At 43.2% G+C, this 24,867-nt stretch overlaps 1 protein-coding gene across 2 annotated transcripts in view; it reads right to left on the reverse strand.

Annotated features, from left to right (window-relative positions):
• Window positions 1–23,095, reverse strand: part of LOC138754630 (nuclear receptor subfamily 4 group A member 1-like) — an 89,877-nt gene extending 66,782 nt beyond the window's left edge. Inside the window, exon 1 of one of the 2 annotated variants that reach the window (XM_069919178.1) lies at window positions 22,892–23,095. The gene's annotated coding sequence lies outside the window, so the exon portion shown is untranslated. The remainder of the gene's footprint in view (window positions 1–22,891) is intronic. The other variant, XM_069919179.1, reaches the window with a different exon arrangement.
• Between the last annotated feature and the right edge of the window lie 1,772 nt (window positions 23,096–24,867).

Raw genomic sequence — 24,867 nt, forward strand, 5'->3', positions numbered from 1 at the left:
CTTCGTATTGATGCTGGATGACCTGCTGAGTATTCCACCGACCCCAGTGAATGCAGACTTTCCAGATGAAAACCAGCCACATTTTGGCTTCATGACAGCAGAAACTAGAAGAGCATGAGTGTCATTTATCATTACTGAGAGGTATATATAAAAGACCATGAGACTATAAGATCGAGGAGCAGATTCAGGCCATTCACTTCACCAAATTTGCTATCCATTCAATTATGAGCTGCACCATTTTCCCACTCAGCCCCAGTACGTGACCTTCTTCCCATCACCTTTGATGGCCTGGTTCAAGAACCTATCAGTGTCTACCTTAAATACACCCAATGACCTGACCTCCACAACCGTTTGTGGCAACAAATTCCACGTTTACCATGCTCTGGTGAAAGAAAATTCTCTGCATCTCTGTTCTGAGTGGAGAGGCTTCAATCCTGAACTTGTCCCCTCTTGTCCCAACTTGGGGACAACCTTTCTACATCTGTTCTGTCCTTGCCTTTCAACACACAAAATGTTTCAATGAGATCCCCCCTCATTCTCCTAAATTCCGATAAATACAGGCCAAGAGCTGTCAAACATTCCTCATACGACAACCCTTTAATTCCCGGAATCATCTTTGTGAACCTCCTCTCCAACATCCAAAGATTAGGAAAAGTTCAAGATGCAGCAAAGGAGGACAAAGGGATTAATCAAGAGGACAAAAATAAATTACGAAAGTAAGCTTGCAGCAAACATAAAAACCAACTGCAAAAGCTTTTATTGATATGTCAAGAGGAAAAGATTGGTGAAATCCAGAGTAGGTCCCTTGCAGTCAGAATCTGGGGAATATATAATGGGGAATAAGGAAATGGCAGACCAATTAAATTCTTACTTTATTTCTGTTTTCACAAGAGAGGATACAAATAATCTCCCAAGGATGTTGGGAAACATAGAGACTAATGCAAGGGAGGAGCTGAAGGAAATCAATATCTCTAAGGACAGGGTCTTGGGAAAATTGAAGAGATTGAAGGCCGATAAATCCCAAGGGCCTGATAATCTACATCCTAGGGTACTTAAAGAAGTGGACATTCAGATAGCAGATGCTTTAAGAATTATTTTCCAGAACTCGATAGACTCAGGATCAGTACCAATGGATTGGAGGGTAGCTAATGTTACCCCACTATTTAAAAAGGGGGGTAGAGAAAAAGTGGGGAATTATAGGCTGGTGAGCCTTACATCAGTAGTGGGCAAAATGATGGAATCCATTATTAAGGATGTAATAACGGAGCATATGACAAGCAGAGAAGGGATTGGACAGAGTCAACATGGATTTACAAAAGGTAAATCGTGCTTGACAAATCTATTGGAATTCTTTGAGATGGTGACAGGTAAAATAGATGGGGGAGAGCCAGTGGATGTGGTGTACCTGGATTTCCAAAAGGCCTTCGATAAGGTCCCACATAAACGACTGGCATGCAAAATCAAGGCTCATGGGATTGTGGGCAAGGTATTGATGTGATTGAGAACTGGCTGGCAGATAGAAGACAGAGTTGGGATAAACGGCTCATTTTCTGAGTGGCAGGCGGTGACCAGTGGGGTGCCACAGGGATCTGTACTGGGACCCCAGCTGTTCACAATTTATGAGGCTTTATAAGGCACTGGTGCCTTTAATGATCATTAATGATCTAGATAAGGGGATTGGATGTAATATCTCCAAATTTGCAGACGACACCAAGCTAGGAGGGGTCATGTGCACTGGAGAGGGGGTCAGGAAGCTCCAGTGTGATTTGGATAAATTGGGGGACTGGGCAGATACATGGCAAATGCACTACAATGTGGATAAATGTGAGGTTATCCACTTTGGTAATACAAACTGGAGGGCAGATTACTATTTGAATGGCAATAGATTGGGAGATGGGGAAGTGCAGAGAGTCCATGGGGTTCTTGTGCACCAGTCACTGAAGGCGTGCAGGAACAGCAGGCGGTTAAAAAGGCAAATGGTAAGTTGGCCTTCATATTAAGAGGGTTTGAGTATAGGAATAAGGATACCTTACTGCAGTTGTACAGAGCCTTGGTGAGACCCCACCTGGAGTATTGTGTGCAGTTTTGGTCGCCTTATCTGAGGAAGGATGTTCTTGCAATGGAGGGAGTGCAAAGGCGATTCACCAGGCTGATACCTGGAATGGCAGGAATGACTTATGAGGAAAGATTGCGCAATTTGGGATTGTACTTGCTGGAGTTTAGAAGATTGAGAGGGGATCTCATAGAGACATACAAAATTCTGGCAGGACTGGACGGAAAGGATGCGGAAGGGATGTTTCCAATGGTGGGGGAGTCTAGAACCCGGGGCCATGGTTCGAGGATAATAGCCACACCATTTAGAACCGAGATGAGGAGGAATTTCTTTACCCAGAGGGTGGTGAATCTGTGGAATTCATTGCCATAGAGGGCAGTAGAGGCAGGTTCATTGAATATATTTAAGAGGGAATTAGATATATTTCTTCAGTATAAGGGAATTAGGGGTTAAGGAGAGAAGGTGGGGACGGGGTACTGAACTTTAAGATCAGCCATGATCTCATTGAATGGCGGAACAGGTTCGAAGGGCCGAATGACCTACTCCTGCTCCTATCTTCTATGTTTCTATCAGCACATCATTTCTTAAATGAAGAGCCTAAAACTGCTCCCAATATTCCACGTGAGGTCTCACCAGTGCCTTATAAGGCCTCAACATCACATCCCTGATCTTATATTCCATTCCTTTTCACAATTCATGGCAAACTTCAGACAAAATTAAATCTCATGTATAGTACATTCTTTTGTATTATTATATGACAATAAAAACAATCTTGAGATTAAATCGATGACATTGCTACAGATAGCTAGGAACAATGGACCCACCAATCTCTGAGGCAGACCACTGATCACAGGGCTCCAGCCTGGGTAATAACTCTCCACTAACACCCTCATTTCCCGTGGTCAACATCTTCAAATCATCCCTGGACAGGTGATGCAGAGGCAAGCTGCCCCACAGAGCGGACAAGACCACAATGGCCTGGAGAGGAACCTACACTGCAGACACCACATCTCCTGGGAATGAACTTATGCTCCAAGAGCAAGGCAGGGATCTCGCACCCTTCCCTCTGCCAATGCCATTAAATGAAAGCTTCAAACAACAGCCAAATACGCAAGTTGAAGAGGAAAGTCTGTCAACCCTGGGGCCGAGTATAACACAATGTAATGGCTCAAGAATCACAGCAGATAAGACAGCAATTGCAGGAAGCAAAGGTATGTAACATGCATAAATCCTTCCTTCTTGGGGGCGGCAGGGGGCGGCAGGGGGCGGCAGGGGGCGGCAGGGGGCGGCAGGGGGCGGCAGGGGGCGGCAGGGGGCGGCAGGGGGCGGCAGGGGGCGGCAGGGGGCGGCAGGGGGCGGCAGGGGGCGGCAGGGGGCGGCAGGGGGCGGCAGGGGGCGGCAGGGGGCGGCAGGGGGCGGCAGGGGGCGGCAGGGGGCGGCAGGGGGCGGCAGGGGGCGGCAGGGGGCGGCAGGGGGCGGCAGGGGGCGGCAGGGGGCGGCAGGGGGCGGCAGGGGGCGGCAGGGGGCGGCAGGGGGCGGCAGGGGGCGGCAGGGGGCGGCAGGGGGCGGCAGGGGGCGGCAGGGGGCGGCAGGGGGCGGCAGGGGGCGGCAGGGGGCGGCAGGGGGCGGCAGGGGGCGGCAGGGGGCGGCAGGGGGCGGCAGGGGGCGGCAGGGGGCGGCAGGGGGCGGCAGGGGGCGGCAGGGGGCGGCAGGGGGCGGCAGGGGGCGGCAGGGGGCGGCAGGGGGCGGCAGGGGGCGGCAGGGGGCGGCAGGGGGCGGCAGGGGGCGGCAGGGGGCGGCAGGGGGCGGCAGGGGGCGGCAGGGGGCGGCAGGGGGCGGCAGGGGGCGGCAGGGGGCGGCAGGGGGCGGCAGGGGGCGGCAGGGGGCGGCAGGGGGCGGCAGGGGGCGGCAGGGGGCGGCAGGGGGCGGCAGGGGGCGGCAGGGGGCGGCAGGGGGCGGCAGGGGGCGGCAGGGGGCGGCAGGGGGCGGCAGGGGGCGGCAGGGGGCGGCAGGGGGCGGCAGGGGGCGGCAGGGGGCGGCAGGGGGCGGCAGGGGGCGGCAGGGGGCGGCAGGGGGCGGCAGGGGGCGGCAGGGGGCGGCAGGGGGCGGCAGGGGGCGGCAGGGGGCGGCAGGGGGCGGCAGGGGGCGGCAGGTAAATTGTGGAAAAAGTAACTGCAGACATGGTGATTGAAGTAAAAACAATGCTGGAGAAACTCAGCAGGTGAAACAGCGTCTTTTATATAGAACATTACAGCAAAGGAACAGGCCCTTCAGCCCTTCTAGTCTGTGCCAAACCATTTTTCTGTTTAGTCCTATTGACCTGAACCCAGCCCATAGTTCTCCATACCTTTCCCATCCACGTACCCATCCAAAATCGTCTTAATTTTAAAATTCAGCCCACATTACCAATTCAGCTGGCAGCTCATTCCACACTCCCACCTCTGACTGTGTAAAGAACATCCCCCTCATGATAACACAAAGCCTTTACAGCACCAGTGATGGGGACCGGGGTTCCAATCCCATGCTGTCTGTAAGGAGTTTGTACGTTCTCCCCGTGTCTGTGTGGATTTTCCCTGGGGGCGCTGGTTTCCTCCCACTGTTAAAAATGTATCGGGGGCGCAAATAAATTGGGTGTAAATTGGGCTTCATGCACTCATGGGCCAAAATGGACTGTTATCCTGCTGTATGTCTAAATATAAAATTGAAAAAAATATTTAAAATTTAAATTTAAACTTTTCCCCTTTCACCCTTAACCCATGCCCTCTGGTCTGTATCTCACCTACCTCTGTGGAAAAAAGCCTATCAACATTTACTCTGTATGTCCTGCTCATTATTTTAAATACTCGATCAAATCTCCCCTCATTCTTTTATGCACATATAAAGACACAACCAACATTTTGGGCTTGAGCCCTTCATCGAGCTTCGGAAAAATGTCGGCAGGCGGTCGAACATGACCTCGGCAGGTCTAACGGTGTTACTTTATATACAGCCTCACATCCAACTCATTATTCCCCATAATTTCCACTACCTACAACTGGATCCCACTACAAGACACATCTTCCCCTCTTCTCCCCTCTCGGTCTTCCATAGGGACTCCCTCGTTCACTCATCCTTCCCTACCAATCACCCACTACCCCCCCCCCACCACACCTTCTCCTGTGTCTGCAGGACATGTCACACTTACACGCCCACACTTCCCCCCTCACCACATTCTGGGGCCTCAAACAGGCCCTTCAAGTGAAGCAACACTTCACTTATGTATCTGCAGGATTGATTTACTGCATCCGGTGCTACACTTGCAGCCTTTTCTACATCGGAGAGACTGGGGAGATTACTTTGCTGAGCACCTTTGCTCTGTCTGCACCAGTGACAGAGATCTCCCAATGGCCATCCATTTCAATTCTGCGCCCCACTCCCACACTCGCGTCTATCCATGGCCTCGTGTTCTATCGCACCAAGACCACCTGTAAACTGGAGAAACAACACTTGATTTTCCATCTGGGTACTTTACAGTTGGGTGGCATTAATCAATCTCTCCAGTTTCTGCTAACCTACTCTCCAATCTCCCTCTCTTCCCTTTCCGTCTGTCTCCTTTCCCTCAGCTCTCCACCCCCTTCCCTCTCTATTCACAGAGCCATCCCTCTCCCTGTTTGCTGATGTCCCCTCTCTCTCTTATCCATCTATCACTTCCTGCCTGTGGGACTGTGCTCCTCTCCTACCCCTCCCCCTACCATGTTTTTCCAGCACCCGCCAACCTTTTTCCAAGCCTGAAACATGGGTTATGCATCTTTACCTTTTGCTATATATAAAGTGCTGAGTTACTTCAGCTTTGTGCTTGAAGGAAAGATCTGGGAGAATAGAAGGTGCAATGTGATGGGGGGGGGAAGGTATCACTCTGAATGGAGAGGGAAGTGAAGGTCCTGAGGAGCTGGTGGACAGGAGAAAGATGGATAGGGAAAGAGAGAGTGATGGGGATGGGATGGGTTATTGGAAACAGGAGAAATTGATGTTAATGCCATCTGGTTGGAGAATGTTCAGGTGGAATATTAAATGTTCCTTCAATTTGCAGGTGGCCTTTGTTTGCCAGTGCCTGTCGGTAGATGGATTGACAAGTCTGCTTGAGAATGACTTAAAATGGTAGGTCTCAGGACAGACGTGCTCAAGCAGCGATGTTATTTCTGCTCTCTCTCAAACTCAGTCTTTCGGACAGTGCCCACTCGTTTACACAGCTTGGGGTTCACCACCTCCCGAGTCCACCTGGCAGTGGCAGCTTTCATGGTGACCTGACCCAACATAACCATTCATTCATTACTCTGGGAATGTCACCGAACCATCTTCCCCTTCTCACCCTGCTAAGGATGTGATGAGGCAACTCACACAGCTGATGTGAAACAGGGAAGTGGGCTGAGTTTTGTTCACGTTGCAATGGCAATTTCTGCCTCTCGTGGCAAGGATTCAAGGAAAGGGGGCACTGATGTGCAAGGCAGCCCCTCCCCTCTATGGCGTTGGTGTTGAGGAAGGTGGGGGAAACTGGGAAGGGAGACAGAATCCAGCACCCCCTGCAATCTCAAGGACTCTGGGGAGGATCATCAGTCTTTTGAAGAGTGGTGTTTGTTTGTGGGAGGGTGAGGGGGATAAAACAGGCAAACACTACATAAAAAAGTTTGGGAGAGAGTGGAGGAGGAAAGTGGGCAAGGGGTGAAAGGGAAGATCAGAAGGGGACAGGAGGGGAAGGGAGAGGAAGAGGGGTTGGAGGGAGAAAAATGGGGGAGGAGGAGAAGAGGATCAGGGAAGGGGAGGGGAGTGAGATAGGGAGGGGGAGAAGGGGTGGAGAGAGGGGAACGAAGAAGGGGAGGAAGAAGGGGAGAGGAGTGAGAGGGTAAGGGTGAAGGGTAGAGATGTGAGAGAGGGGAGGGGTGGTGTTGGGAGGAGGAGAGTTCGACAGGCGGGGGGAGCACAAGCAAACAGATAAGCGGTCGTAGGTAGAAGAGGGAAATGAAATAAAGGGTAATTCTTGTACAGAAAGGCACTAAACTCACTGCACCTATTGCACTGGATGTTGGTGTTTCAGACGGTTCTCATTGTGTCTACTGGGTCACACTGCCTCTGTGATCGCAAAGATATAGTTCACATCACATTCATTACGAGCAGCTAAAATATCATATAGACATTGCACAAACTGAAGGGACAAGTGCAAGAAATGCTGACATTGGGAATTTGCAGCAAATGTCAAGCAGCTGCTGGAACTCAGCGGGTCAGTCAGCATCCATGGGGAGACATGGTCAGCATTTGTGGTCAAGGACCCTGGGTCAGCTCTCGCAGCTCACTGGGATTTATCACACGCCATGCCCAGACCACATGCCCCTGGAGATGCAGCTTTCCATTCTAAGTAGGTGCAGCAGTCCCAATAACTGCAGATGTCCTGCCCTTGCTAACTGTGACATTGAACTGCGTGTCTCCTTCACTCTGTGCACCAAGAGCTGGATAGACAGCAGCAATCATCTAGGATCCACACCACCCAGCACATGCCTTGTTCTCCCTGCTACCATCGGGAAAGAGGTTCAGGAGCTTTAGATTGGACTGGGACCAGAGTCTGAATCCCACTGTCAGTACATTCTCCCTGTGTCTGCGTGGGATTTCCCCGGGGACTGCGGTTTCCTCCCATCGTTTGAAATGTACCGGGGGTTGGAGGTTAATTGGGTATAAATTTGGCGTGGAACGGGCTGTGCTGTACATCTAAAAAAAGGACTCACACCACCAGGTTTAGGAACAGCTGCTACTCCTCTATCTATCACCACACTCACTCAGAGGCTCATATCAGGGCTCTGATTTTTGCATTTTATTGTTTTTTTTCCCCTCTGTTTATTGCAGTCAGTTGTTTAGTTACATGTGTACATTGTGCACAGCTTTTTTTTGGCCAGCAGGAAAAAGAATCTCAGGGTTGTATGTGATGGCATCAAAATTAACGAGTCATGAAATTCAGTGATATGCAGCAACATTCATATTATAACCATCTTACAATATTACTAGAAAAAAAATAAATTATTGTGGCTGAAAAGTAAGGCAGTGTCTTTTATCCATTGATCATTCAGGAATCTTTTTTTGAAAATTTTATTTATTAATCGTGATAAGCCATACAATAAAAAATACAAATAAAGAAAAACATAATACATGCATGATGTTTTTTGGAAATACCCCTTACATTCCCCTCTAAACTACCCCAAAAAGAAGAAAGAAAGGAGATCACAAATTGTAAAACTCTCCAATTATTTGCCATGGTTCAGAGCAACACCATCAGTACATGGGGAAAAGATTAATAATTCATCCCCATATAATCCAAATACGGGCTCCAGGTTTTAACAAAAAAAATTACGAAAATTATGTTATCTTTTCCAATGGAATACAAGACCTCATTTCCACGTGAATACCCAAATTAATCTAATTTTTCCAAGTAATTGCCAAACATGTTCTAGCCACAGCTAAAGCCAATCTCAAAAAAGCAATTTGAAATTTATTTAATTTCAACTCCAAACTCAATTCCTTAATATAACTCAATAAAAATACTGAAGGATCAAATGGAATTTTCAATTTAAAAATAGCTTCTAAGATTTCCTTAAATCTACCCCAAAAAGGTTTCACTGTCTCACATAACCAAGTAGAATGTAAAGAAAGAGCCAACTTCCTTATGACATCTGAAACATAAATCACAAGAAATAATCATATTTCCTTAATATCATCAATATAATTGATGGAGAAAATTATAATGAACCAATCTGTACCTTACATTTACAATTTTAGTCATACTATCTTCACATAGATTCATCCAATCATCCTGAGAGATAGATATGGACAAATCTTTTTCCCATTTTAATTTAGATTTATAAACATCCGGCTTTTGCAATAAAATGCATATCTCAGATACAAATCCTTTCCTACCTTCCTAAAGTTTCAAATTTAGACCACCTGGGTAACCGTAACATACGCCCAAAATTATCCAACAATAATGCTTCAACTTGATAATAAGAATAAAGAGAATTTGAAGATATTTCATATCTCTCATTCATTCTTTGGAATGACATAAAATATCCTGCTTCATAATCTTCGACTAATTTAATACCTTTCTGATCTCACAACTTCCAAAGTTGATTGTTCAGTGTAAAAGGATAAAGCTTATTTTGAAACAAAGGAGTTTTAGCAGAAATTTTACCTTGAGAACCTATAATTTCATTTTTTAAATTCCATAATTCCATTAAATGTTTCAACACCAGGTAATTATAATTACTTAATAACTGAGGATTCCATCGATAAATAAACTGATCCATCTTTTTCTCACCAATCTGATAATTCAATATTACCCCATAATCGGAGGTTTATCAACTTCAAACATCCTGTTAATAAATTTCAACTGTGTGGATTCATAATAATTCTGAAAATGAGGAAGTTGCAACCCTCCTGAGGCATCCTTCCAAGTTAATTTCTGTAATGACACCCTTATCATTTTCCCCTTCCACAAAAACCACCCCACCACAGCATTCAGATCTTTAAAAAACATTTTTGAGGAATCTTGCAAGGAATAGATTGAAAAAGATTTTGAATTTGAGGGAAAATATTCATTTTAATACAGTTAAAACATCCTATCAATGTTATAGATAAATCTTTACACTGATTCAAATCATATTTAATTTTAGACAGTAAAGGTAGGAAATTCAGTTCATACAAATGATTACAATTACTATCTATTTTAATACATAAATACTTAATCCAATCTGACCAATTAAATTTGACAACAAGCCTGCACAGAAAATAATCCATTTCACCTAAAGGCATAATTTCACTCTTTTCCCAGTTAATTTTATAACCCAATATTTCACCGTACCACTCCAATCTATCATGCAGACTCCCCAAAGATTTCAAAGGCTGTGCTAAATATATCAAAACGTAATCTGCAAACAAATTTATTTTATATTCATCAGCATTTACCTTAATACTTTTAATATTACTATCTTATCTAATCAACTGAGCCAAAGGTTCAATGACCAATGCAAAAAGAGCTGGTGACAAAGGGCAGTCCTGTCTAGTCAATCTGGATAACATAAAAGTTGAAGATACCTCTCCATTTGTCACAACTCTAGCAGTAGGTCTTCTATTATAAAACCTTAATCCAACCAATAAAAAAAGGACCAAAATGTAATTTCTCCAAACCTTTAGATAAAAAAAATCCATTCCACTCTACCATTGGCTGGTCAGACTGCACTTGACAATATTGTTTGCTGAATATCGATATTTAATAAAACCCGCTTGCTCTACATGAATTAAATCACGCAAATATTTTGCTAATCTATTATCTAGAACCTTGGCAACAAGTTTTATAATCTACATTCAATAAGGAATTAGGTCTACAAGACACTTCTTTTAATGGGTCCCTATCCTTCTTAAGAAGAACTAATAATTGCTTTGGAAAATGAATCCGGAAAAAAACAAATCTCTGTCACCTGTTTCGATACATCCATCAATAAAGGAATTAATCTCCTGAAATTCTTTATAAAAATTCAGAAGTAAAACCATCATCTCCTGGAGATTTCCTACTAGGCATAGATCGAAGTGCATCCATCACTTCTTTAACAGTAAAGAAAGCACCTAAATCCTTGATATCTTTATCCTTCAAAAAAGGTAAAGTTAATTCAGATAAAAAATTATCAATTTTAGCTTCATCTTCCTACACTTCAGAGTATACATTTTTTCATAAAATTTACAAAACTCATCTTTGAATCATGTCTAATGACATTTATTGTTCTTGACACTTGTTCCACTTTTAACTGTCAAGCTAACACTTTATGAGCTCTCACCCACCTCATAATATCACTGTTTAGTTCTCTGTAATAATTTCACAAATTTATGTTTGTAACAAATTATATCGTAATTTCATATTAACTAAGCGTGTTTTCTAAACTTTCGTGGAATTTCATTGTAAATCCTTTCTTCAATTTACTAACCTCAGCCACATGTTGTTTCTTAATTTTAGCAGTATTACTAGTAATTTGTCCCTGTTGTAAGCTTTTAAGACATCCCATAAAACAAATTTACTATCAACTGAACCTATATTTACTTTCAAAAAAAGCTGTACATGACCCCGTATAAATGTACAAAATTCAGGATTTTTCAATAAAGAATTAAATCTCCAACGATAAACATTGTCAATTCTCTCCAACCCTGTACATGTAATTAATAACAAAGAATGATCAAACAAAATTCTACTCATATGCAGCCTTCAAAACTCAACCTTGTAATTGTGCTGATACTAAAAATAAATTATTCTAGAATAAGAATCATGATGGAATGAATAAAATGAAAAATCTTTCTCCTTGGGATTCAACTTTCTCTATATATCTACCAAATTCATGTCTTTCATTAACACCATTAACTGTTTAGCCATTTTGGTTCTAGTTACCGCTTTTGGAGATTTATCTAATAATGAATCTAAACAGCAGATAAAATCACCCCCTACCATAATTTTATCTTATACCGGATATAAATTTTTTAAAAAAAGAGTCCAACAAGAATTGCTTATCATCTATATTAGGAGCATAAATATTCATTAAAGTCCAACATTAAGAAAAAACTATACAATTAACAACCAAGAACCTACCAACTGACTCAAAAACTGATTCCAATTTAAAATATAACTTTTTATTAATAAAAATAGCAACTCCTCTTGATTTGGAATTAAATGAAGATGCTATAACTTTCCCAACCCAATCTCTTTTTAATTTCTGATGTTCCTTTTCAGTCAAATGTGTCTCTTGCAAAAAAAAAGCAACGTCAACCTTCATTTTTTTAAAATATATGTCAATACCCTTTCTCTCTTAATTAGATTATTAAGCCCATTGACATTAAAAGTAGCAAAATTTAAATTAACCATTAGGACATATCTATAAACACCCCACCAGAAATGATGAAGCACCTCCCCATGGCTCCAGCAAACAAAACCAAAGATCTCCTCAAAAAAAAAAATTAAAAAAACAAAAAAAGAGAATACTATAATAGTATTACCCCCCTCAATTATATGGGAGTGACCAATGCCACAAGGTGGCCGATGACTTCAGAAGGATCAGTAGCCAAACCACCTCCCCTGAGCAGAGCAGCAAAAAGTAACATGAAAATCATTTCAAGTATGAAATGCTTCTTCCAAATCTCGATTAACCTGGTCATCATCAATTCCAATATCAATCAACTGCTGAGATTCCATCTCTCACTTCCCATTCTTCCCTTTTGGAACCAAAACATGCTGTTGAGAAAACCTTTCTTGACTTTGCACCTGGTTATTATCATGTAAAGAATTAGCAAATGTAAGAGCTTCAGCATCATCAGTGAAAAACTGAGATTGATAATCTCCATAAAAAGTTTCAAGCACAGCAGCATTCCAAAAAGCAAATTTGTATCCTTTCTTCCACAAAACAGCCTTAGCCGAATAAAATTATTTACAGCATTTAATTACAACTTGACTCAAATCAGCATTAAAAAATGTTCTATAATTTTTAACCAGTAAAGGGCCCTGATTTCTTCTCGTATTTTGAACAGCAAGTCTTAAAATCAACTCTCTGTCTTGGTAATGCAAACATCTAACCAAAATAGAACATGGAACTTGACCAGGAAGCGGTTTCCTTCCTTTTGCTCGGTGAGCTCTGTCCAGTTCCAAACCATTCGGAAAATATGCTGTTCCCAAAACCACGGGAATCCACTTCTGAAAAAACTGAACTGGGTCAGACGTTGATTCTCCAAGACATCAACCTTCTTCAATAAATTACTTTTCTGAATTTCCCAGCCAGTAAACAAATCCTCCTTCTGCCCTATCCTTTCTTTACATTGGTCCACATCATCTTTACAATCAATAAATTATTTTTCATTCTTCTTAAATTTATCCTGAACCTTGTCCACTGCTTTCAAACATTTTGCCACGTCCAATTTAATAGAATACATTTCCCCCTTCATATCAGCAAACTGTTCCTTCATAACTGAAAACCCTTGACTCATTTGAATAGCCAAGTTCTCCATCTGCTTGGATAAATCAATAAATAAAGTTGACTCTGAATGGTGAGGGTCAGACTTAAATGTCAAAGTCTGCTTCACCAGGGCCTCCCCTTATATATGGCTGTATCCTCCTCCTCCATAATTTGTTCTTCCTCTTCTTCCAGTCCAGTAATGTCCACCTCTTCCTCGTCCATCGATACCAAGGTCACTTCAACCTGACTATGGATATGGACTCTCCCCTCCCCGTCAGTCCAGGATCACTTAACGCATGCATGATTGCTCATCTTGAGCAGGAGGAGGTCAACGTCAGGCACCGGCACCATCTTGCGCAGCTATGCGCGAAATCAGCGCCAGTTCCGTATGAATCTTACCAGAGGACTGGTGTTGCGGACGGAGATAAGAAATTGAGTCATTATTATTCATTATTAATCATTTATTATTATTTTAATTCATTTATATTTGTTTGAAGTTGAGTATTGTTATCATTTACAATAGGTTTTGTTTTATTCATCGTTATAAAGCGTGAAGCCATGAAAATGTTTATTGGCTTTTATCAATGAAAATTAAAGCTATTTACTGCTACATTTACAAAGTTTGATTTATTTGGATGAAAAAGATGCAGTTCAGAATATCGAGGCTGATGTTTCTTTGAAGATAACAATTTTTGAAACTGGGAAATATTAAAAGCTGTGAATTTTTTATTCAAAGAAAAGTTGTTTTATAAAATTGTGAATTTGTTTGGAAGAAAGGCTGAAAGAACTCAATTTGTTAAAATCGAAAAGCCTTTAGTAAAAAACATCTGTTAGAAAATTTTGGAAGCTTCAATGAGAACATGTCTGCGAAATGTGCAGTTTGAATCACAGCCAAGGACTTCAGGCACCTGTAACCTTGGAAAGGAGATACCAGGCAAATTGGCAGGAAGCCCAGATTCTATTAACTAAGATAATGCAGCCAGTTTGTGTGAATACTACACAACACAGAACTAAGGAATACTCTTCAAGGGACCACGCAAAATAAAAATTTGTTTACAGTTCCAAGAAGCCAGAAGAAGACAGGCTGCAGTGTGAAGAACTGAAGATGGAAAAGAAGAAGTCTCATCGGGCTAATGACCTTGAGCAAACAGCTCCTCGAACAGAGCTGTCTGATCGTGGGTTGACCCAGCAAGGTGGACCGACAATGTTTGGCAGAATGTTGGAGTCAGTGTCCAGGGAAGAATCAGCTTCAACTACCAAGCAAGAAGAAGACTCCGTTAAGGCACTGCAGGCCTCATTCGCTGAGAGAGGTTAATGGAACTGGAACAGATGAGTGTACATTGCAAAGCCCCATTGGTGCTGTATAGAGTGAAATGCAGAAGATAGAGACTCAATCAGTGGTATCTGAATGTTCAGATGTGAATCCTGATGCTAACGTTTCCAGGGTTATGAGCGTAGGAAGATCTTCAAAGTCATCTAGGGCAAGTACAGCTTTGCATGCTTCAAGTTATCGGCTATGCATGCTAAGGCACATGCAGACTTGGCTACTACCTGTACACAACATGAGTGGGTGAAGAAAAGACTTGCTTTAGAAGATATGGAAGCTGAAATGAAGAATCAACCAAAAGATTATTGAGTAGAGAGAATAAAAGACTAGATCTTGAGGAACAACATGCTATGAATATGGCCAAAGGAAAAACATTAGCTCAGGCTTCTGTAAGATCTATCACTCGAAGTGAAATACCCAAAGGGCTAGCACCTAACATTCTAGCAGATCAATGGGTACCACAACCACAAATCGAGTATACGCGAGAAAGGAGCCACAGGTGGCGCTGCTAGTCCTCGAATGTCAATGACCAACCCTGTGGAAAGAACTACCGACATTCTATCTTTATTGTGCACAAATTATGAATCTTCCTGAAAGAAAATTTCAACCAAGTTCAATTGATGGCTCAATAATGAACAATTGAACAATTGATGTCTCTTCATGTTGCTGAAGAATCAGCGAGAAGTCAAGAATCCCCATCAATGCATCAGTTACATATCAAGGTCCAACACCTGACACCAGTTCAAGTTCAGTCTGCTCCACTCACAAGACAGCCAGTCGCAAGCCAAAGTGGCCAAGACAATATATTATAGCAAAACAAAATGAATTTTTCGTTATGTTAGCACAAGGTTCATATGGTTTACCTAAGAAAGAAATTCCAGTTTTTAACTGGAGATCCCTTACAATATCTGACGTTCATGAAATCCTTTGAACATCACATTTAAAGTGATACTAAAAATGCTAAGGATCGATTGTATTACCTGGAAAAGTAAACTGGAGGACAGGTGAAGGAGTGAGTCAAAGGTTGCCAATATATGAATCCAGAACAAGATTTTTTAAAAGGGCAAAAGAATTATTGCATTATCGTTATGAAGGTGAACATAAAATCGCAAGGGCCCACATAGACAAGATTCTTTCTTGGCCAGCAATAAAATCAGGAGGATGCAAAGGCTTTACAAGCATACTCACTCTTTCTGAGAGGATGTAGTATCACAATGGGAAGTCGTGTACATGTGCAAGAGCTGAATTTGCTTGATGATTTGATGATTATTGTCAATAAATTACCTTACAAGTTGAAGGACATGGAGAACCAAGGTTGCAGAGCTTAAGATGTTTTCTAGAAGGGACGCTACTTTTGAGGATGTTGTACAATTTTTGGAATGAAATGTGCAGTTGTGATATATGCAGTTTGAAACATCCCAAGTTACTGCATACTCAATGAAGTAAAGTTGAGAAGGATGTCAAACAATCAGAAACCATGACTAAAGACACAGTCAAAGAGAATGCCTCAGCTTCGGTTCAGACAAACAGTCCTCCTGTGGCCAGTGACAAAGCCCTCTCAATAGTTCCTATACAGGTTAAAGCTTAAAAAAAAATAACGCATTTCCTGATCTAGCAAGTACCACATCATTTTGTACTGTTGAATTGATGAATAAACTTAATCTTCATGGTAAAAGATCACAGATCTTGTTGAAGACAATGAATGATGAAAGGAACATTGAAAGTAACATAGCTTCAGGTTTACAGATTGCTGAATTTGATAGCAATGAATTTTGCGATCTTCCAAGTGTATATACTCAGAAGACTATGCCTGTGAATAGGGAGAATATTCTCTATCAAGATGATATCATACAGTGGGATCATCTAAAAGATGTTTGCTTACCAAAGATTGATGCTAAAATAGAGATGTTAATTAGATTAGATGTACCAAAAGCTCTCAAACTTCTAGATGTAATAAGGAGTCAAAATGACGGACCTTATGCTACGAGAACATTGTTCTGATGTAAAATTAATGGACCATTAGGAGGAAAAATGAATAATGATCAGGACTTGTCGAATGCTAGTGTCAACAGAGTTTCAGTTGTCAAACTTAATGATCTTTGGGAACGGCAATTTAAAATTGATTTCCCTGAATGTCTCGAAAATATTCGATAACCTTCGAAGGAGGATAAACAGTTTCTGGATTAGTTTCAAATTCTGTGAAACATGTTGATGGTCATTACTGTACAGCATTACCTTTGAAGAGAAATTTGTATGCCAGACAATAATAGAATTGCAGAACAGTGTATGCCGAATTTGAAGAGAAAATTCAAGAGAAATCCTTCCTTTCATTTGGAATATACCAATGTCATGTTGGACATGATAACCAAGAGTTATGTAGAGAAGGTATCTGAAGATATCTCGGAATGTAAAGATGATAGAAAATGGTATTTACCTCATCGTGGAGTTATACATCCACAAAAAAAGAAACTATGGGTAGTATTTGATTGTGGAGCATCATTTCAAAGAGTTTTATTGAATTCTCAACTTCTACAAGGTCCAGACTGAACCAGTACTTTAATAGGCTTTCTGATAAGATTTTGTAAAGAGCCTATTGTAATTGCTGCAGATATTGAAGTGATGTTTCATCAAATAAATGTATCATGAGAAGATCATGATTTTATTTAATGATTGTTATGGTGATCTAACAGAGGTTACAGTAAAGATACAATTAAATACAGAATGACTATTCATTTATTTGGAGCAACTTTGTCACCAAGTTGTGCAAATTTTGATTGCAGGAAATGTGCTGAAGATAACGAAGAGAAATTTAGTTCTCAAGCTACAACCATCATCAGAAATAATTCCTATGTTCATTTTCATACTTCAGATGCTTCAGAAAAAGAAGCAAAAGATCTTTATCAAGAGTTAAAGGAGATTTGTAATAAAGGAGGTTTCTTCCTTATGAAATGGATTAGCAACAGTCGAGATGTGTTGGCTGTTATTCCTGACGCAGAAAGATAAAATATCTTGATTTGTGATATTGTACCTGTCGAAAGAATTCTGGGAGTGCAATGGTGGGTTCAATCTGATGGTTTCAAATTCAAAATTGTTTTGAAAGAACAGCCTTCAACAAGAAGAGGTATCCTTTCGATCATAAATTTAATATATGATCCTTTGGCACCGTAGTATCAATAGCCAATAAAATTCTGAAAGAATTGTGCAGAAGAAAATTTGGATCAGATGAAACTACACCAGATTCCACCGCACAAGATTGGATAAATTGGATTGAGAGTCTTAAAATGATAGAAAATTTTGAAGTCAACAGATGTTTGAAACCAATAGACTTTGGAATTGTCACATTTGCTCAACTCCACATCTTTGCTGACGCAAGCGAAGGTGGTTTTGGTCCTGTCAGTTATTTGGTACTGCAAAATAACCAAGGTAGCGAGTACATTGTGGGTAAAGCCAGAGTGGCTCCATTAAAGCCGGTCACCATACCTTGAATGGAAATGACTGCTGCTACTATGGCGAGCAAAATGGACACCGAGTTAAAAAGAGAATTCCAGATGGAGTTAGTAGACACTATGCTTTGGACTGATAGTACATCAGTGCTTAAATACATTAATAACAAAATCACAAGGTTTTGTACCCTTGTGACTAACAGAGTTTATGAAATTGAAAACATTTTGCATGCTAATCAATGAAGATATGTTAAAACAGTGGATAATCCAGCTGATATGGCTTCACGAGGATCAAAAGTTCAATCTTTTCTGAATTTCTTTCATGATCTGCAGAAGAGTGGCCTCAAAATCTGGAAGAATTTAAAGAAATTTCAATGGAAGATCCTTAAATCCCAAACACTAATGTAAATACTATTCAAATATCTAATGAAAATGATCCAATCACTCAATTAATTTGCTATCACTCCTGTTTGAAATAGGCTTTAGCAGATTCTTAGGTTTAAAACTAAGCTTTTAAATTATATAAAGAAAAAGAATCTGAAGACTCGAAAGAGCTGTTACCTAACAGTTGATGAGTTGGCAAATCCTGAATTAGAAATAATTCATTTTTGTCAGAAAAAGGTGTTTGATAACGAGATATCAAAATTGAAGAAGAATTTGAATGCTTCAAAACCAAGCTAAATCCTATTCTTGTAAATGATATATTAAGAGTAGGAGGAAGATTGGAAAAAGCAATAATGCCACAAGAAGTGAAGGATCCATTTATATTAGCGAAGTAATTTCATGTTTCTGATATGATTGCTTGACATATACATGAGAAAACCGGTCAATTTCAAAAAGATGATATTTATGCAAGATGCAGATGGAAACAAGTGCAATTTATTGCAGATTTATTTTGGAAATAATGGATTAAAGACATCTTTCATATTACAAAAATGACAAAAATAGTCTAAAGTTAAATGCAATTTTGTATGTGGAGACATTGCAATTTTCATGGACAATTCTTTACCAAGATATTCTTGGTTCCTGGGGTAAATCATGGATACAGTTCCAGACAAGAAAGGATTCATTAGGCAAGTGCGGATTAAAACCTAGACTGGTTACTTAAATAGACCCATCACTAAAATCTGTCCTTTACAGGAAACTGAAAGTTTTGATTTCTAATCTAATTCTTACTATATTTACTTTTTGCATCTGTGATAGTAATTATTACATATTAGCCATTAATATCTATTATAATAATGAGGGGCTGGAATGTAAAGGTTAAAACCTTGTGTTTTTTGATTTTTAGCTAATTTTGTGCTGGTCTCTTTAAGAGAACTATTGTTTGTAGGGTTACCATAGTGACTACGATTATCTACGACTAACGGCTTGCTCATTATTCAACCAGATATGGAGGAAGCATGAGTACAAGAAATTTTTCTTTGAATTTGTATCTCTTTAAAAGCTTTTTATATCATTTGTATCTTCATATACTTTTTATATCTTTATCACACAGTAAATACATTTTTATTCATCGTTATGGAAGTCTTAATGCAAAGTTATGTGAAATGTTTATCCATTCTATCAACAAATTAAAACTACATAAAGTAACAGCCACAGAGTTTGACTTGTTGGATTAAAGAGATCAAAATTTGGGGTAATCACAGCTTATGTTTTGGAAGATAATAATTAGAATAAGGAAAATGTCATCTATACTGTCCCCTACAAAGATTCCACCCCTTTCTCTCAATTTCTACATCTCCACCGCACCAAGATGAGGTCTTCCACTCCAGATCTTCTGAAATGTCTGCCTCCTTCCACAAACATGGCTTCCCCTCACTCTCATCTCATCCATTTCCCACTCATCTGCCTTCATCCCCTCTGCCCCTTTATCCTCACCTACCTCCCCACCAGCTTCCACATTCAGCACATTACTCTCAGGAATTTCAGGTACTTATTACAGGATCCCATCACCAGACACATTTTCCCTTCTACTCCCCTCTCTGCCTTCTGCAGGGACTGCTGCCTCAGTTATTCCTTTGTGCACTCATCCCTCCCCACTTATCACACCACCCCCCAATCCCCACACCTTCTCCTGTGGCCACAAGACTTGCACCAACACATCCCCCCTCACCATAGTCCAGGTCTCTAAATATGCATTTCAAGTAAAACAATACTTCAATTGTATATCCAAGGACTGATTTACTGCATCTGGTGCTCCCTTTATGGCCTTCTCTAAATTAGAGAGACTAGTCGCAGATCCGTCCACCACAACAGCGACCTCCCAGTAGCCGACCATTTCACTTCTGAGTCACACTCCCACGTCTGTCCATGGCCTTGTGTACTATCCTACCCAGACTACTCGCAGATTAGGGGAACAACATCTTAATTTTCGTCTGCATACTTTCCAGCAGATGGCATTAATTTCGACTTCTCTGCTTTCTGCTAACCAGCTCCCCCTATTTTCCCTTCCCCATGTTTTTCTACCTCCTCGCTCCATTTACCCACCCAGCCATCCCTCCTCCCTATGGCAGTTGTGCACTCCCTCCTTCTCCTACCTTTGCCCACACTCCCCCATCCTTTTGTTCGGATGACTGTTGACATTCTTCCATACCTTAATGAAGGGCACAAACCCGAAACGTCGGCTACTGTTTGACCTACAGAGTTTCTCCAGCATTTTGTGTTTTTATTTCAACCACGGTGACCACAAATTTTCATGATTTACAGTAAATGAGAGGGTCTTAGGGAGTGTTGATGAACAGGTTGGACCCCAAATGGAATATTGGGTACTGATCTGGTTGCTATACCATGTGATGAAGCTGGAGAGACTATGGAAAGGATGCTGACAGGACTGGAGGGCTTGAAATAATGAGACACCGGATAGGCTTGGACTGTTCTCCCTGGAGTGAGGGAGGCTGAAGGGTGATCTTCTAGAGGCTTCATTTCATTTTAATTTAGACGTACAGCACAGTAAAAGGCCCTTCTGGCTCAGGAGCTCGTGCCAGCAAAATACCTCAATTGACCTTGAAACCCAGTACTTTTTGAACGGTGGGAGGAAACCGGAGCACCTGGAGAAAATCCACACAGACACGGGGAGATCGAACAAGCTCCTTACAGACAGTGCTGGATTCGAACCCATGCTCTCTTATAGTGTCACATTAACCACCAAGCTAACTGTACCAGCCACAGTTTTTAAAATAAATAGGGGCAGGGATGCAATGAATGGTCACAGTCTTTATCCCCACCCTCGGGGAATCTAAAACGAGGCCGTAGATTTAAGGGAAGAGATTTCAAGGGGGCCTGAGGGACAACTTTTTCCAGACTGATGGTGCTGGGTCTGTGAAATGAGCTGCCAGAGGAAGAGTTAGAGGGAGGAAATATCACAATGTCTAAAAGACATGTGGACGGATCCATGGATTGGCAAGTTTTTGACAGATGTGGACTAAAAGCAGGCAGGTGGGTCTAACTCAGGGTGGTCAGTATGGAGGTGTAGAGTGCAAGATCCTGCATCTGTTCTGTACAACCCTGTGACTGACAGCCATCGGGCATAGCAGCATCAAAAACAAATGCAATGGGCCAGAATTTGCAATGTGTTCCATGTCAATGAGGGATTCCCGCACCCTTTCAGATCAAAGACACCTCTCTGCCCAGTGGATTGTTGCATGTGTAAACTGATAATGCCACTGGCTTGTGGTGACGTGTCCCATTTCTTCCTCAACACAGAGACTGGGCAACTAACACATGAAACATGACAAAAAGTTTGGTTTTGTGGCAAATTCTCAAGCAACACACTTCCAATTTGATTTTTAAAGGACTCAGTACTTTTAAATCAAGTTGTGTTTTAAAGTCAAATAAGCATTTTTTTTTTAAAAATAGATATCACTGCTATACCAGGCACATGATCAAAGAGGCAATGGGCATCACATTATTAGCTACAAAGGGCACCAGTTAATCTGCTTTAGATTTACACTGGTCAGCAACATTCCCCCTGAGGCCAGAGGCATTTTACACACATCTACCCTGGATTTTATCATTAATCCATCGTTCCTTTCATACAAATTTGACTCTGGTTGACAGTCACTGCCTGGACACAGAAGCAGCACTTGGCTAAGATATTCGACATCAGCCAGGGACCTATTACTGTCCTGGGGAGAAATTGCTGGAAGAAAAAAATTGCCACTCAGGTTCTGCACAAGACTGGGTCTAAAAATAAGACCAGAGCTGCATCACGGGTTTCACCACTGCCCCACAGCTGTTTCATAAACAATCTAACCAAAATTATCTTCTCCCACCCCCCCCCCCTCCCTCCCTCCCTCCCTTACCCCACTAAGGCCATGTTCTGGTCCCCTCATTACAGGAAGGGGGTGGAGAGCGTACAGAGAGATCTATTACCAGGCGTTGGCGGGATTGGTGAAGGTCTCTGATGAGGAAGGTTAACAGAGCTAGGACCTTTCCCTCCAGAGTGAGGATGAGAGAAAGAGTTCAGGTGGACTGTTTCTTCCTGGGGCTCGAGTAGCACCACCTGTCCAAGGTGAGGGAGGGAGGGAAGTTCAGGGAGAAGTGAGCAATAAGACGGGTTTCTCCCCACAGAGAGTAGTGGGTGCCTGGAAAGCATTGCCTGGTGGTGCTGGAACAATTGGGGCATTTAAAATAATCTGGGCTGAAAGAAAACTCGAGAGGCTGTGAGATAGGGAAGGTGTTGAGTGGGTTCACAGAGGTCAGCACCGCATTTGTGGGCCGAAGGGCTGGAAGGTGCAACCTTCTCTTGGAACAGTCGGGCACGGAGTTCAGTGTCGCGCTGCTCAATAGAAAGGTCCGAGTGTCGGTCCGTCTCGGCTCTCACTGCCCAGCCGACCCCTCCTGTTATTCGCCGGCCGGCCCCAGCGCCGCGATCTGCAGCGCTTCTCCAGCAACGTCCGGCCCCGCCGCCCAGCCGGACTCGGCGCGGAACAGGTGCAGTTGCAGTCGGCCCTGGAGAGAACAAGTGATCCTCGGGCGAACTCGTCCTGTTTCAGGGTTCGGACCCGTCCGGATGGAGGAGAGTTGCATTGACCTAGCGCCCAGGGGTGGTGTCGGCCACACTTACCTGGTCGCAAGAGGACGCTGGATCTTTCGGGGGCTTGAAGAACCGGATCAACATGAGGTCCGGATGCGCCTTTCAATCCCAGAGCTCGCCGGCGGGAGCTGGACCAGCTGGGTCCCCGCTCTCATGGACAAGGGACCGGCGGCTCGGGAATCACCCGCTCAAGTTCACGGGCATGAACGGGCCCTGACGTCACGGGGGCCACACGTCCATTGGCCAGCTCGCCAGACTCAAGCCAATGACAGGAGGCGGGGGTTGGCCGGCGGGGCCATTCGGTGACGCGGCGGAGTCCCAGTGACGCACTGGAGGAGTTCCCATGTCGGGGGTGGGGGGAGAGAAGGGGTGGGGGGAGAGAAGGGGTGGGGGGAGAGAAGGGGTGGGGGGAGAGAAGGGGTGGGGGAGAGAAGGGGTGGGGGAGAGAAGGGGAGGGGGGAGAGAAGGGTTGGGGGGGTGGAAGGACTGGAGGGGTGTGTTTGGAAGGGGGAATGGATGGGGTGGAGTTGGAAGGGGTGAGTGGAGGGGTGGGGTTGAAAGGGGTAGTGTCGGGGGTGGGGATGCCAGGGGAGGGTGTGGAGGGTTTTGGTGGAGGAAGGGAGTTGGGGTGGCAGATGTGGAAGGGAAGTGTGGAGGGATGGGATTGGAAGGGGAAGTGAAGGGGGTGGGGTTGGAAGGGAATGGCATGGAGGGGGTGGGTTTGAAGGGGGAGTGGAGAGGGTGGGGGTTGGGGCGGGTGTGTATCTGTGTGTGTATGTGGGTATGTGAGTGTGTGTGGGTGGTATGTATGTAGGTGTCTTTATGTGTGTGTGTTTGTGAGTGAATGTGTATATGTGTGGGTGTGTGTGTGAGTATATTTGTGGGTGGGTGTGTGTGTGAGTATATTTGTGGGTGGGTGTGTGTGTGGTGTGTGTGTGTGTGGGTGGGTGGTGCAGTTGTCTGTGCAAGTGTCTGTGTATGATTGTGTCTCACATGTGAATGTGTGTTGGTGTGTGTTCGCATGTGTGGATGTGTGGATGTCTGTGTTAACATGCATGTAGATGTGTATTTGTGTGCAGGTCTCTGTATGTGTGTGTTCACATGTGTTCGCACGAGTAAGTGTGTGTGTGGTGTAGGTGTCTGTGTATGTGTCTGTGTGTGTGTGGAGTTGTGTGTGTGCGGATGTGTGTGTGCAATTGTGTGTGTTGTGTTTGTGTGTTTGTGGATGTGTGTGTAGATATGTGTGGGTGTGTGTGTTTTGGTGGTGTGTGTGGGTGTGTGATGCAGGTTTCTGTGCAGGTGTCTGTGTGAGAGATTTTGTGTGTGTGGGTGTGTGTGTCTGGCTTTGTGTTTGTGTGTGTGCAGGTTTGTGTGTGGTGATATGTGTGCATGTGAGGATGTGTGTTAATGGGTGTTTGTGTGTTTGTACGAGTGTAGATATGTGTGTGTTGTGGCTGGTCCTAATGTGTGTTTTTGTATGCGTGTGTGTTTGTGTGTGGGTACTCTGTGTGTGTGTGAGTTACTGTATAGGTGTGTGTGTGAGTGTCGGTGCAGTGTGTGTCTGTGTAGGTCTTTGAGTGTCTGGGTGTGTGTGTGTGTGTGTAAGTGTGTGTAGGTGTGTTTGTGTGTGGGTCTGTGTGTGTGCGGATGTGTGTGTGAGAGTGTGTGAGAAAGTTTGTGTGTGTGGGTGTGTGTGTATGAGTGGGTGCAGGTTAGTGTGTGTGTGTGGCTGTGTGTAGATATATGTGGTGCATGCATGTGTGCGTGTGTGAGTGTGTTTGTGTGTGTGTTTGTTCACCTGTAGATATGTGTAAGTTTGTGGCTGGTGTCTGTGTTTGTGTGTATTCGCGCATGTGTATGTGTGTTGGTGTGTGGGTGTGTGTCGGTGTCTGTGTAGATGTGTTGGTGTGTGGGTGTCAGTGGATGTGTGTGTGTCTGTGTAGGTGTCTGTGTGTGTGGTGTTGAGTTTGTGGGTGTGTATGTGTGTGGGTGTGTGTAGGTGTCTG

This window comes from Narcine bancroftii, chromosome 2 (genome assembly GCF_036971445.1).
Source record: "Narcine bancroftii isolate sNarBan1 chromosome 2, sNarBan1.hap1, whole genome shotgun sequence".
In the NCBI taxonomy this organism is placed as follows: Eukaryota; Metazoa; Chordata; class Chondrichthyes; order Torpediniformes; family Narcinidae; genus Narcine; species Narcine bancroftii.